The sequence below is a fragment of the Pseudoliparis swirei genome, chromosome 17, assembly GCF_029220125.1.
Source record: "Pseudoliparis swirei isolate HS2019 ecotype Mariana Trench chromosome 17, NWPU_hadal_v1, whole genome shotgun sequence".
Lineage (NCBI taxonomy): Eukaryota > Metazoa > Chordata > Actinopteri > Perciformes > Liparidae > Pseudoliparis > Pseudoliparis swirei.
The window spans coordinates 15,062,064-15,078,710 of NC_079404.1; the positions used below are offsets into that span (position 1 = coordinate 15,062,064).

Here is a 16,647-nt window from a genome sequence, read left to right on the forward strand (position 1 = left end):
GAGTTGGTGTGTTTGCCCTTAACGGTGACCCAGTGAATTAGGCTGGTCAGCTCCTCAGTAATAGAAACAGATAGGCAGCCATTGGATTTTAATAAACCTGGATAATAATGAGGCTGAAAAGCTGAGTGAATTGTAAAGCAGAAGGCTAATGAAGTGCCTATGAGGGCAGTGTGTGAGAAATAACCTATAACCTATTAAGAAACAGCCTAACTGCCTCTGCCTGAGTTCTACCCCCTGATTGAATTAGTGCACTCTTTAATTACTGAGCATCCAAGATGGGAGCTCTGAATCGAATTGAACTTCTTCATGCTCGCTGCACCCCAGCCAAACAATTTGTTCTGCGAAAAAAAATGAATTAATAGTCTCACTTTGTCTCCCTTTTTTGCATGGATTTTTATAACATTAGGACTGTCTCAGGAATTTCCAGGCTGTAAAGAATCAAATCGCAAAGCATTATTCACAATAACGCATATGTTATAATCGCAGGGAGAACTTACTTAAAATTCAATCCACTTTGGCATCATTATCATGTATCAACATAATAAATGAGCCCTTCAGAGCATGGTAATTATAATTTGATAAATCATCAGCAGAAAATTAACTGGATGTCAAAACATTCATTGGAAAGGGTGATGAATGGAGGATGATTGTGGTGATGAATTGTGTTAATCTGCGCAGTATGAAGCCAGCGAAATGGCTAAGCAGCCTAAGATGGATGGGCCATAGAAGCTGCAAGGTCAGGACACACAACTGCAGAACGGGAGAAAGAAAAAAAATAGGAGGGAATAAAACAGGGAGAAAAGAAAGAAGGACTTTCTCTCTCTCTCTCTCTCTCTCTCTCTCTCTTTCTTTCTCTTCCCCCATCCCTTTCCACTACATGTCTTCTAACCAAAGCAGTTCTTTGTGTCGGGCTTCAGACATTTAGGTTTTGACATTGATGTTGACCTGATGTCTATTTCTTTAAAGATACTTTGATCATCTTAACCACAATGCTGATGATGCCGTTGATGATTATGGGCTAACCACTAATGCCTCATAACAGACCACATTTTCAAAAGATATTTTGTAGCCCTTTGTCCACAATTATGAACTGAATCGAACTAATGCCATTCCATCAGTTGCACTAAAACATCTTAGTTATAACTGCTTCATAATACATTCATGAAAATAAGAACCGGTGTATAGGTTATCAAGATACAGGACATTTTGGACCACCAAGTTTCCTTTAACAAATGTTGGGTCTTGACTCATACCGACGGCTACAGTCTATCCAATGTCAAATACAATGGGTTCTTAATCATTTAATTTACTGCCATGTATTTTATAATGTTTGTTTTTCTTGCATTTCTAGAGTAACTCCTGAAAGTATTACACAGTTAATCTTGGTTTACCTGTTTGATAAAAACACATTTGGCTTGGTCCCTGTATACATATGCATCCAGTATATGTATAACAAGTCAGTCAACCAGTCGATCAATTCTAATAAAAGGGAAAGGCTGTTAATTGTTGTTGTGCCACTGCAACAGGAGATTATTATGTCGTTCGCATAATACATATATATGTTTTACTTATGTCAGTACATGTTGTATATTCATTATTTATGCATATAGTAATATGATATGATATTCCTTTATTTGTCCCACAGTGGGGACATTTCAAAAATAATACTGTTTAATAGTTCCTTAACTTTTTTTTAAAGAGCAATAATGTGAAAGTTTGAACTGGTGGAGAACAGACTTCGCCAAGAACCTAGTTTTAGATGACTTTTGAGCTTTTGACCTCTCGCTGTTCCTCATCCCACCCATTACTTCTAAATACAGGTTCAGAACTGTTGCTGCTCTTTTAGTTTCTATGTCAGTTGAATTTAGATGTAGTTTTGCGGTTGTTTTACTTTACATAGAAATTAATATACACTTAGAATTTAACAAATCCATTGGTATCGAGTCGGTTAAATTGATTTCACTTTTAAGATATATATTTCTTGAATTGCAAAATTGAATTACAGTTTTACTTAGCATTGAGACCCTTTAAAGACCCTGTAAAACATCAACTTTTCACATGAATGACTGCATGCTAAAAATGACAGTTTACTCCGATTTGAAATGTTACGAATATAAACTTTTCAGATTTCAAATTGGGCCGCGGCATTCTTGAGTTTGGGAACCGCTGCATTAGAAGGTTGTTGAGTTTTTTTCTTGTGGTTAAAAAGTAAGGGCCCTCACTGATGATAATGAAGGCTATTTCTACAAATAACTGTAATTACATGTCACCGCTTTTTGAAATGTGACAAAGAAGACAATGTTGCTTTTATTGAATTCATTATGTAGACGGGCACTTCAACATTTCATTTATCTGTTATTCGTTATGGCCTCAGTGAACGTGTGTAAACTGACAACTGCACTTAATGTTGTTTTTCTCCTTTTCGGGTTTAGACACAACGTATTGTTTATTTTTACATGCTTGTCCATGCACATGTCTGACCTCAGTGGGAAATATGTATCTTTGGTAGTACGTCTTGTACTGTTGCTGAAGTAGCTTCACCACACAGAGATCAAAAGTCCTCCTTCACATCCAGTGTCATTTTGAACTGGGAAGTATTAAACTCATACAGAGCTTCAGACACCTCTTATCTGGATGGCAGGTTGACAAGAAAAAGGATATTTCATCTTGATTCCAGCAATGAATGCACCACACATGCTATCACTTTAGCCCACGCTGCATATGGAAGAGGAGAAATCACACCTTTTTTCTGACTTCCATTTTCATTTGTGCTATCTCCACTCACTCTTTTCTGTCTCTTCTTTTTCACTCTCCTGTAAATTATCCCCAGCCATGTCAGGAGCCTTGTCGCATGGAGGGGGAGAAATGTGTCACACTGCCTCTTAAGTTTCTGATTGTCTAAATGACACAGAATCTCATCATACAGCTGTCTCCCTTTCTGACACTACAATTACCCATAATTCCCTCTGTCATTCACTCTCAAGGTTAGTATTTTTTTTATCTCGAACAGAAGGTGAGGACATTTGGAAGCTTGTATAAAAAAGGGACCGAAGAAACAAAGTTTTGTCTGTTCCTGTGAATTTCAAAGCTCTTCCCTTATTTAACGAGGTTTTCTATTACTTAGTTGTGTTATTTAGCATGCAGGATTTTCAATAAACTAAAATACTTTTTTTTTTAACTGAATGGTGTGCGGTTTCCCTCCAGCGTAATTTAAAATTCCGGAAAATCACCTTTCCCCATTATGTTAATGACTTTGTTAATGACCAAGCACCTTGTTTCAGCTCATGCCGTGAACAAGCCTTGGCCACCAAAATAATATTCCTTGATACTACCCTCCAGGAAGTGGGTGTATTCTGTCTCTCTTGACAAAGTGTGCTTAGTGAAAATGGTCCATTATCATGCCTCGTTTTACTCCATCATCTCTGATATTCTTATATGGTCTCTGGGTTAAACAGTACGTATTCCCATCCTTTTTACCCCATCCCTCGAGTAAAGTGTTCTTCAAAGGTATATATTTCATTGCAAGCTGACAGCCTTGACACCATAATTGACCTGAGAGCTTCCATCTTACTCTTTTGAAATTCTCCGTTGTAATGTGTGTCAACTAGATAAAATGATTCCCATCTCCACCTTCCTCTGGATTTCCATTTGCAAAGACGGCTGACTGACTGACTGGCGTAGGCTCCATTATCATTCTGTGTGAATGTCTGTGATCAGGGGGAACGATGCCAATGGTTTCATTGTTTAAAACAGGTGCTCACACTTTAGTCCTATACGTTAGTCAAGCATGTGGAGCTTTTTAGAAGGGTTAAATAGTTTGTGATTATGTCAGGTTTGATTCTCTGTGAATGGGGTTGGCTCTGCCGTGTCTGTCATTGTGTCATTGTTTCATAGAGGCAACATTTGTTTTAGGCTTTTATTAAATGTGCTAATGGCATCCACAATGTTCATCTTAGTACACTCGAGTCAGGAATGTAATATACATTTGAATGTTTGATTTGTTGCTTATTCTGCATTAAGAAAGAAGATTCCTTTGTTTGTGTGATGCATGAAGAAGAAGAGTAGAATGCATTTTGGTCAAATTATTACATCCCAATATGATATATGTACACGACAAAGTGTTTTCAATTGCGTGCGCACATACAACTGGTTTTGTTCCCACATTTATCCTGATAATAATCGATTGCCCCCTTTCCCATCTTTTATAATTGTGGCATCTGTTTCCGACATGTTTTTTTATTACTACAGTTTGTCTGTCATATTTGTCATGTCACTTAAATCCACCATCAAAATCAAAAAAAGACCCTGAAAACATTTCTCTTTGTTGAAAAGATAAGCACCTCTTCCCATTTGTTCCTATTCTTTTTGCTTCTTTCTCACATGTGGCTATAAAAAGACTTGCTCTGTTTTTGTATGCCATGTCATATTACTAAGTTTCACGCTTGCTCCATGAACCTGAGACATATTTTCTGCTTTCCCCCTGGCTAATTGGGAGATTGTTAGGACTGTGTCTATCCAGAGCCCGATGCCCCCAAATGTGTCAATGTGTTGCTATGCCGCTGACAGACCACATGTCTTCTAGTCAGTATGAGGCATGTTCAGAGCAGATTGTTATTCGATTAATTAACACTATATTGGCAAACTGCGATAGGGTCGCATGATCTTCTCTTACCTTTGGAGACACTGTTTTCTTGATTTTTTAAATCAAAGTAATAATGAAAATACACTATTATATAGTGCATCACTCGAAAGTGAGATAACTCTTAAAGTGGTATCCCTTTTCTTGATAAGGATCTTCGAGAAACTTAAATTAGAGCAGTGTACGTTGTGTTGAATAAATGTGACCCCTGTTTATTTTGCCTTTGTCCAATCTTATAAAGTAGAGGGAGGCTTTATGTGCCTGAGTAAAAAGGCTTCAGGGGAAGCAGCACTAAGGTCCAGTCCCACTTACGTTCACTGGTAAGCCTGTTGGACATCTGGCTTTGTTCCTCTTATAGGCTCCTTATCAGTGGCCTGATGCGGTTGTCCCCTCGCATGTTCTTCTTGTTCCTCAGCTGGGCCAATTCGATGGCCTAAGTGCTCAAATTGAGCCATTTTGTCTCACTTTGAAACAAACTAGGACCTATTATGCGTTGTTGTTTTTTGTCATACCCCTCCTCCTTGTATTCTCTCCACATTGGCCTTGGTCTATGTAGTTTGTCAGTCCCCCCTGCCTTTCTCTGCTCTTAAGTTTGAAACGCTAGCCTTGTGAGGGGTCAGTGTTTCTACTCCAGCAGTGTCAACTTCAATCTGGGGCGATTTGGTGTGAAATGTGTGCCATGGTGTGGGGGCTTGGAGGTCAAAGCCCCAGTAATTGATGTTGCTTATTCATCTGCTTTTCCTTGTCTACTCTCACCGCAGCAGATCACACCGTTTTTGTTTGTCTAAATTGTTTGAAGATATACTGTCGGTCTTGGGGCCCTGAGAAGCATCCCCCTTCTGCACTTTGTCTGTGTTCCTATCTAGCAGGGGGTTCAGCACTGGGGACACACAATGGTGTCAGCACAAAAGAGGCTTTGCCCAAGACAAGGCCTTGAGGACATCTCATAGCATGATACTGAGCACAAGGAGACACACAATGGTGTCAGCACAAAAGAGGCTTTGCCCAAGACAAGGCCTTGAGGACATCTCATAGCATGATACTGAGCACAAGGAGACACACAATGGTGGAGGCACAAAAGGGGCTTCTCTTAAGATGGGACTCAGAGGACATCTAGCATGACAAGCAGGGCATCTCTCACTGTAATTAGCCATGGAGCCAGCCTGACCAATGGCCTAAGATCAAGGAACTATCAATACACAATATTTAAAAAAAACAGAAAGGAAGGGAGGAAGGTTATTGTCAGAAACTTGGTGACCTAACTCAACCAAATTAGAATGAGCAGCTGAAGGTTTGGTCCTAGATTGATAAGACGTCCGAGTTCGAAAACCAATATCCTTTCTCTCCGCTGAACTCTTTGGGTCTGCTGATCTTTCTTCCACTCTGTTCCTTCTGAGGAACGCTGCCTGCCAGCTGAAGCGCAGGATGAAATGCTGGATCTGTTTAAGCACAAAAAGCGGAACGCAATGACGGAGCCACATTTAATCTGGCCCTTTAGCATGTCGGGCGGCTGCATGGGTGGTATGTCCTCCAGGGCCTTTGAAGAGGGCCGATTTAGAGAAGAGATTTGGATCATTACACAATAAAGAACACTTCATAAGTACTGAAGTGAGTTGGAGAAATGACGGCTAATGATGTTGACAGCAATTCACCTCTGCTGAATTACAGAAAGATTTGACTCAACTTGCCTTCTTTAATGAGCCTCACTCAGTAAAGGTAATGGGCCAGCGGTAAGACACGGAGAGAGGCGGGGTTGGGAGAAAGCGAGAGAGAGTGGGAGGGAGGGATTTGTTCTTTTTTTTTTACTCGGGGAGCTGCACTGCTGTCTTTGGTTTACACGGGGCTGATAGACTATCACATACCCTTTAGGCTGCCGTGTCAGGGAACTACAGAGACAAAAAAGCCATCTTCAGTAGAGAGAGATTGCTTGAGCAACAAGGTGGTCTGGTCTCCATTCATAAAGATGTTTTCAAGGCTGTGTGCATATGAATCACTAGATCTTGTTTAACAGTGGGGTTTCCATCTTTAGAAACTGTACTACTAATTACTTTTGCAATTTGACCGGTAAATACTTTATATAAGTCACTTTTGGAAAGTGTGTCCCTTGCTTTCTAATATTCTGTAATTGTGCTTTCACACTGTGCAGTTTGTCATATTGTGCATGGTTTTCTCCCAATAAGTGTCCATCATTTACTATGATTTTCTTCTAAGTCTGTCTACTAGATTTTATATGCTCTACTTGGACCAAATAAGCCTATTTACACACTTCTGGAGCAAGAACACTGATTCCAGCCTTCAGCTCGTTCACTGTTTCTAATCATGCATGTTTATTTGCAAGTTTGTGACAAAAAGCTTAACTGACAGCGCGACTGTTGATTTGCAGTTTTATTTTTTTCCACATCTGACTGTCATCCCATCAAAGTAACATATCTGTCGCTGTCTTTGAGTGTCTCACGCTGAATGATAAATATGAACATCCAAACTGGGATTCAGTGCCAATTAGCCATTGACAGAGATGTCACCCAGAATGTAACATTTAAATGAAAATGATGGCATTCAATTTCAAACTGCCTTGTGCGGTGACATATTCTATTATCTCTTTCCGAGGTTTAGGATGAGGCAAAAACAACAACGATGAACGAAGGAACTATCCCAAAGGTCAAATCAATAACTTTGCTGTTTCTCTGCTTTTTCTCGTTGGCACACCTACATGTCAATCATTAAGCCTATTTATAGGCTTATTAGAGATAAAACATACCCATGGCTTTCACTGTCATCTTGGAAAATCTCAATATACTTGTTACATTGCCAGGTTTAGAAGGCCCTAAAAAAAAACGTTCAGCTTCTCGTGAATGCTGTTGCAAGCTGCACTGAAATCATACATGAATATTCAACGTTGATCTATTGTATCTACAGTTATATTGAGTTCCCTATGACAATTTTACATTTGCAATATTATGGTATTAGTTGTACATGGAAGTGCAGCAGACTCTAATTCACACGGGAGGGGGGGGGGAGAGAATGCAAGGCTTGATATTTTAATTGGCAGGAATACTTGTCTAATTATCACTTTTCTGTTTGCTCTCCATGTTGAGATTATGTAATTATCTTCTTGAAACATTGTGCAATGATATTGCTTTTTTGTGTGTCAAATTCGGAGACGCCTCTGTACCTGACACTCAGCAAGCCACTTAATAATATGCTAGAAAGGCAGCTAATTATATTATAATAACGGCTTGATGAATGCAATAAGGCAGGCTGGTGAATAAGTGATAGCACTGTTAGACTGCTCGAGTTATAGCTGCATCTCAAATGACAGTAATCGCAACCAAACAGGAAGTTCTTTAATTACTAATGTGTTTATTCATTACGCCAAAATAACTTGGAGTCTTTGTTATTTGTTATTATTATGCAAATTGCAATTCATACTATATTTTATGTTTCAGTGCAATGATATTTTCAGTAAATTGAATCCCTTATCAAGTTAATTACTCCATGTTTACAAGCCCCCCAAGCTAGCGTATCCCAATTAAAGACTACACCTGTTCTATTTGTGGGATTGGTATTAGTTACACGTGTCATTGCATGTTCTCCTGCGGAGCACAGGTTTGTCAGGGGGGAAGAGCCACCGCTTAGACCCCGTACTGGGCTTCCAGATTTCCTCCTGTATCAACAAACGTTCTGGGCTTACTGTTGTCGTCTCGTTATGGGATCCTTTGCAGAAGAGAGGCAGGAACACAGCTGACACATGCATCCGCAGGACCTGCGGTGGGGGCAGATGGGTGATCCGACGGAGGGCGCGCCCGAGCAGCAGCAGCAGCGTCAACAGCAGCCGTAGACTGCTTTCGAAACTTTTTAATTAGCACTAATTACCTTTGCAGGAAAATGTTGAGGCTTGAAAGGATTTGTGTCAGCAAGTGGGAGATCAAAGATTGTGGTGCTGTGCATTTTAATCTGAACACCGAGGGGTAATAGGGGGCTGCTTGTGTGTTAGAGAGAGGGAAGGAGGGAGAGAGGGTGAGAGAAGGAAACGAAGCATCCCAGGTGGTACTTGAGCGGTCTACCTCGAGTAATGCTGTCTACCAATCACACCACAGGTCCCGTCACATTATGAAATGTTCCACTAATATAAAGAAATTAACTTTTTTTTGCTTAATCGAATCATGGCTCTCCCTCACTTCATTCTTTTACTCCTTTATCTGGGTGTATGCGCTCCTCAGTGTCAGCATGTGCACGTCTGTGATTTCTATTTTTTATTTTTTTGAGCCGCTTCATCAGCCTGACAGGCATTTCATCTAGGTGGTTTTTAATGCATGCCTGGACATCACTGTGGCAGGGTCATCCATCAGACTTCAAGACAACATCGATCATTTGCCATGAAGAGAGCGCAGGGTAGTGATTATTTGCTATTAGGTGGATGCTCAGGCATACAAATGGCTGGCAGTTGACAGTTGAACTCACTCAAACGTAATGCGGGACGGCTCCCCCTCTCAGGGAAATGTTGACAAGCACCGAGCCCGAACACTGTAATGACGGAGCGTACAGGCAGACAGGGCACTGAGGGATTCTTCCTCACAGATCGCAGAATCTATTATTGAATGGTTACTTTTTTTTATTGCAAGAGTACGTGAATTAATTCCAGTTACATATTCTGTAGACAAATGCTAGTTTTGTGTATTCTTTTAGCCATTATAAAAAACAAATGTGCAATGTGGAATATACTTTTCGTATCGGCTGATTGACCCTCTCACCGGGATGTTATTCTATACTCTTTAGGATGTTTGGGCCCGTGTGGCACAGTATGTGTGCTTGTTTGTGCCGCGCTCATGTCCTCCCTGACTGAGATACCATCAGTGAATTGATTTTCAGCTCCTGCTCACTGAGAGAGAAGGGTGTTTGTCATACTGATAGACAACTAATCTTTCAGTACAAACATTCACAAGACGCATGGCCGTACTTTGGGCACAGTCCAGGTACCATGAGGATGGAAGTGTTGTGTAGGCTCTGAGGGAGTACGGGCTCACGAGCAATGCTGCCTGCCTCGCTTCTCTGATGATGTATTGCTGTGTACAATCGAGTGTTGTACATTAAAGCAGTTGTCAGTCTGTAATAAACCTAATTTGCTGGAACTTTAAAAGACATGTCCAATTTTTTTACAGTGATCTGTCCATATCTCTCAATCGGGCCATTGTCGGAGCTTAGACTTCATCCGGGGCCAAACCGGGGTCAAGCAAGGCTTATGAGGTTGGGCCTGACAGGAATGTCTGTCAAGTCCTTATCCCCTGGCCAGGGTTGATCCAGGGTCGTTAATCAGACAGGGATTGGAGATACACGAGGAAGCATGAGGCCAGGTGCTGACCTCAGGACAGTTACTTTGATTTTGTCTGGCCCTGACTCTCTGTGTGTGTGTGTGTGTGTGTGTGTGTGTGTGTGTGTGTGTGTGTGTGTGTGTGTGTGTGTGTGTGTGTGTGTGTGTGAATGGACAGGATCAGTCCCCGTGATTCACTGTGCTCTCAGCCCCTCTGCCAGCGCTAATGACATTGAGAGAGAATATTAACCTCACACACTCAGCAGGAAATATCCACGGGGATAGTCTATAACTCAGACACTGCGGGATCCACAGTGGTATTATCATTCAAACACGCCGAAGCTAGCTTTAAACGTTCAACAGACCCACCATGGCGTTGACATTTTCCACGATGTAATCTGCACTTCTCACACAATAACCTCATGTACCATGAAGTAATGAGCGATGATATTTAACTTCTTCCTCAACAACAACTTTTCTAATTGTATTTCACAGATGTCTTCTTGCTTGAATTTGTTCATGCTCTCTAAAGATACATATTTTGTTTCACAAATGATGTAACAGTGTGTAAAGTTAAATCTGACATGCCACCTCCAATTGACAGCTTTGTAGCTACTGATGTTCTACACAGAGGCTATCAGGAGCTCGCTTAGCACAATATTCAAAACAGATTAAGAGTAAACCCACATGAAGAAGAGATTTGCTGGTGGCGCCAAATGTACTCTAATCATTTGCATTGCCATTAATAGTAATTTGCAGCTGCCTCGGAGAAGGCATGTTATCCCCTTCCCATGTGTGAAATGACATGCATTCAGGGAAAGCTATGTGTGTCCTGGAGGTGTGATCTTTAAATGACTGCCACCTGAGGCCTGGCAATACAGAGAGAGAGAGAAGTGCCACACTGAGCATTGACTGTCTACATGGGAGGGAGATCGGGGGTGAGAAAGGGAGAGCTGTGGGGGAGATAAAGACAGATAATGACTAATTCACCATCGCCATCAGAGATGCATGTACAGAGATGCATGTACAGAGACACGTAAACTGTAGCTGGAGGGAAGAGTGCTGGAACAGACCCGATCAGCGCTGTGTGGAGGTGATAGGATGGATGTTGGGGGCTCGAGGGGTTCCAAGGCGTTAATTTGCTAAACAGATAATGCCATCTTATTTACCACAAGCTAATCCTGATAGTGTTTTGATGATGCATTTTGGTATTTTTTGCGTGTCTCTTCGTGTTTTTGTTATGGGTAAGAGTGATGAAAGGCAGCTGTGTTGAACTAATAGAGACTTTAATAGGCTAACATTTTATCCTAGATTGTTCCTTTATTGACACAAAGCTTTATAACTTGAGGCATTCCACACACTCACCACCCCTCTGTTACTCTACAAAAACATACATTATATCAAGTCATTCAGTATCATATTAAAAATTGTGACACGAAAAATAAAAAATATCTTAAGATTGATTGAAATAAAGTTATTTCCACTGCATTTGTTAATTCATTTAAAGGTTTTCTTTAATGAGGGTCAGTAAACAGGACAGAATAATGGATAATAATTAGGGCTGTGAAACTATTAAAATTTTAATCGGGTTAATCACAGGTTTTTGTGGATTAATCATGATTAATCACATATTACCGATATTCTCGGTATATTTTGTGAGAACATAGAGATTTATGACAAAAGACGGATATATACATTTATACATTCTTCTATACAATGGTGCTGCAACTCAGCAGTTATTTAGCAGTTTTCTTCCATATGGAACATTAATACATCTTCATCCTAAACAGAATGTTTAACCCTCCTGTTACCTTTCGGGTCAATTTGACCCCATTCAATGTTTAATGTCGGTGTTCTTTGGGATCAATTTGACCCCAGGCTGTTTTTCACTGTGTCAAACATAGAAGAAATATCAACTTTTTTATTTATTTAAAGGGCTATTTAGGTAGTCAACAAACAAACATAAAGTACCTCACACTTAAACTTGGGAAGCAATATTAATTCTAATAATTTTCTGAGGTTTTAATTGCTGGGGTCAAATTGACCCGAGGGTAAAATATGCTAGTAAATGTAAAGGTAACAGGAGGGTTAAACAGAACATTTTCTCTTGTTTGTCAACCATTAACTCCACCATGATACAATCTAAAGGCCTCTAGTCTTCCTCTAGCAGCTGCTGAGGCAAACTGACTGTGTGGGTTTTCTTCATGAACTGGGCCGTGATGAAAGGGACGGCGGGGACACCGCTGCAAAGCTGAAACCTCACCGGCCCGGACACGGGGACAGATTGACAAGTGACTTTTTTTTTGCTCGGTCCCGATGCGCGCGCACGGAGCTCTGTGGCGCGCGAGACGGAGATCGATAAGTGTTAACGCAACGCGAAGAGACAGAAATGACATGCTGCTGTGGAGATACGATCAACAACAGACATTTAGTTTAATAAAAGAACAAAGACGTGCTATAGAGAACATGTCAGGGGCGGGCCAATCTTTTAATGTCATGCGATCTACCGACACTACGCGCGATCGACTGGCAGGTCGCGATCGACGTGTTGAGACCCTGATCTACAGGAAGTAAAAGTCGTAACAAGGTTTCCGTAGGTGAACCTGCGGAAGGATCATTACCGATGAACAGACCGTCTGCATGAGAGCGGACAGAGTTCAGATTGAAGTGGTGTATTGGAAGCTCATTTTGCAAGTGACTTTTTTTTCGTCCCGACGACCAACAACAGACAGATTGGAAGCTCATTCTGCGCATGCGTTAAATGCGTTAAAAAAAAATAACTAGTTAAACCTGTAATTGAATTAACTGAGTTAACGCGTTATTTTTCACAGCACTAATAATAATATATTATTATAATAATAATTTCTATTAAAAACTGTTTGATAATTACTTTGATTGTTTAAAGACTACACAATTTGGTACTTTACTGTATCACTGATTATGATTTAGAGATACATTGCAGTGCACATGGTGGCAAGAACCATCATAATATTTCTTATTTCAGGCTGAATGGCTCTCCAGCCCTCCTCCATCCACCTTTCTTATTAAGTTTATTAAAGCCAGTCCACATACTGGGTTTCCCAGGTCCAGTTCCTTTTCCCATTCATTACAGTACCTTATCCCGGCAGGCAATCTGAAGTGTGCTCTGAATAGTCCATTATGCACATATGAAGGCCATCATGGCTCCAGTATTGGTCAATGAATCAAACATTTATCTGTTGCCTTCTGAACAGGACGTCATTATGCGTGTCACTCTGCAGCTCTGGCTGGCCGTTTAGAATAACAGTGCATTGTTTTCCTGCACAACTGTGACCCTTGAGAGGACATCAGCCCTGTGGACTGCAGCCACGAGGGCTCTCCAGCTCTTCAAAGTGTTTGTGTGAGTTTTTAATATACATTTGACTCTGGAACTTTTCGCTCGCTTTGGGGAAGTTGCCTCTGTGATCTATTTCACTATTTCAGTAATTGGGAAGACATTGAGCTTTATAGCATTATAGCTCTGGATTTTACGGCTAAGACAAACTCCACATTAGACCCGTTGTCGGCTATTCAGTTTCTTAAATGTATTATTAATTCAGACAACAGTTTCAAAAACAGCAGACATAATAAGCGAGAGTGTGTAACACATGTAAAAGAGTTGTGTCATGTGCTGCCTGAGGATGTATGACATGACACTGGCACACACCATTGCCAGGAGTGATTGACATTTCAGCCAATAATGGTCGAGAGTTTTCTTCCCTCTGTTGTCAACAGTGGTTCATCAATCACTGTGTCTGCATTAGTATTAGTGTATTGATCGGGCAGGGATGCTCTCTGGGGTCAGTGTCTCTCCCTCCAGTTTCCTTGTCTGGTGCCTCACATCGTTCCATCCTTCTTGTGCAGACTTTCTGCCCCAGCTAAATATTTGTGTATGTGCTCTGTGTGCTCAGTAGGCAGGATCTTATCAGATAATGGGGATTTGAACACATACATGCACTACTTATGTAAGCTCAAAAGCACACACACTGATGCACACGGGCCGTGTGATGTATGATGCTGAGCTTACACAGGCTAAGTGGTAGTCAAAGCGTAAAGACAGCCTGAAGTATTAGCTCTGACAATGAGGCTGATCATAATTATCTTAACAAGGAGCGGATTCATCGCCTCACCTCGTTAAAGCTACCGCCTCTCTCTGGCTCTCTCGTGCTAGTTAGACGCTTAAGAAAACGCATTTGATCACACCGTAAGAAGGAGCACATGATTATCAAAATATGTACAATTATCATACAATATGATGGAAATCATTTTTCATATAGTATTTGTACGATTTTTCTATTGTTTTCAGTAAAAAAAATAAAAATTCAGAAATGGTGGTTGTAGTATTTACACTGGAACTAAAGATTACAGAACTAAAGATTACAGAATATGTTCATGATCACTGTCATCACAATATATTTTTAGTTACATCAAACTATACTAACAGATTATCATGACAGACATTTACTGTGTGAGTTGCCTGTGTAATGCCTGTGTTTGCCAAACCTCTACAGCACTGTGACTCAAGTCGATTATGCTCATTAGTTTTGTTAAGAGCAAAAGCTGCCCTTTTTTACTTTTCTTTTTTAATAAAAGAAGTGAAGTACTTTTACTGCAGTGCTTGAACTTTGTTAGTTTTCCAAGCCACACATTAAAACAAGAAAGCTTCTAAAAAGTAATGAAACCAGCAATGGAAATCTGCAGAGGGAGTTCAGAAAGCTAGAGAGTATTAGAAGTGCAATCCCTGCACTGTATTTAATGCTAGATGGGAGTCAATGGCTCTCCCCTGGCTGTGAATTTAACTGATTAAATCAGCCAGTGCACGCAGCAGTGGTGACATGAAAACAACAATTAATAAGGCTCCCTCCTGTGCCACGCGGCGCCTTTTAACCGAGCAGCTAATAACATAGCCCACAGGACTGCAGCCCTCCATCCACACACACACACACACACCTACACACACGCACCTACACACACACACACACACACACACACACACACACACACACACACACACACACACACACACACACACACACACAGGGGGGAATAGTTAGTAAGCAACCTCTGATAACTGAACATGCAATAATGTTTATCCAATATGGTGTGTGCCTAACTATACATTATCCTCACAGATTCATTGCATGTTGTACCATATCCCCTGTCAATTCAAGCATTCAATATATCTTCTGAGAAATGTAAAGTTTGTTTTATAATTGCTAGTTTGGGCCAACAGGCCATTCAAAAAAACAGTCTATAGAAAGATTGTGATGGGGTTTATGATTTTTGTCAATCTCTATATATGTTAGTATTCTAGCTTAATGGACCTTTTGCTTTCATAAATGAAAAGCACCACAGGGAAAAAGAAAAAAAAGAAAACAGAAGGATTTCATAAAACTGGCACATCTCTCTATTCATCCCTCTTGCCAATGCATTAATCAGACCTGATAAGAGGTTGTCAGCTAGCGGCTTTGCCAGCACACTGGCTAGGTGCTGTCAGCTGTTGTTGTGGGTATCAAGTGTGTGTGTTTGCAAAAGGTTGATGTCTTTTGAAATGAGGCAGCTCACTCCGCCTCACTCACACGTCTACTGTGTATCGCTTATTTGTCGTTTTCCACGCGTGAAGAAAGATGCGTCATTTGGCTTTGTAGTTCTGAGTTGCTGCCAGTGTGTCCACTCTGTGCGTCTGTGTGTGTCTGTTCTGGCCAGGAACTACGTAAACATGGAGTTCAAGCTGATTGGCAAGAAAAAGCCCCCAAGAAACAACAAATGGAGCAGTTGGTCTGGCAAACTAAAAGGGTGTAAAAAATGGTCAACATTTTAATAGAGCCACGTGTATTTGTACACTGCATTGCATTCATCTTTTTTATTTATTTCCCTTTCCTTCCTTAATTGTAGTTAAGTTTACATAATGAATTTCCCTGCCCCCATGAAGTTACTGATTTTTGCCATGCATGTGCAGATTGTTATGATAGAAGTGTGATATTTGCATAGCTCGAAGGCAGCCACTGACACGAGGCAGATCCTGAGGAGCAATAGTTCACACTGCAGCTGAAGACCTGACTGTACCTTGAAATTGTCATGTTGCAATGTGACACTGCCCACTGGAATGTATATTCACCTAAATTATGTTGAGTGATCTATTTGCTTTTTAAAACTAGAAGCATACGTCACTGCAGGAATTTAGAAGATTTAGAGCTTGAAGTAATTCATTTCTGTTTTGATTTAATAATGTTAATATTGTGTGTGAGGAATAATTCCTGAGAAGTGTACAGTCACTATGTGTCAAGTTGTGGCATATTTAAATGTCAATGAAGTCACCCAGGACACTTTAACATGGCACGCTGACAGTGTAAAGGATTAGACAACACACACATTGCCTTTGTGCACCTTCCATGACTTGAACTTTGCAGGGCCCGAACATTACTCCGCACACCACCCTCCATCATGTTAATGCCTGTGTGAATGTGTGTGTATGTGTGTGTGTGAGAGAGAGAGAGACAGAAGGGGAAAGAGTTGAGATGACCCTTCACCCCTCTTTGCAATTTGTCATAAAAAGAAGTGGAAAGACAAAAGTCCTCCTTATAGAAAAACACCCCTTGAAGTTAAAATCCCAACGTGGTAGAGTTGCAAAAAGGTTTCCCGTCCATTCCGTCTGTGATTGCGAGTGTATTCTGGTTCCTCT

At 40.7% G+C, this 16,647-nt stretch overlaps 1 protein-coding gene across 1 annotated transcript in view; it reads left to right on the forward strand.

The window, feature by feature from the left end:
* The window catches only part of lrmda (leucine rich melanocyte differentiation associated), a 192,949-nt gene that overhangs the window by 112,691 nt on the left and 63,611 nt on the right, over positions 1-16,647 (forward strand). The gene's annotated exons all lie outside the window — the stretch shown is intronic.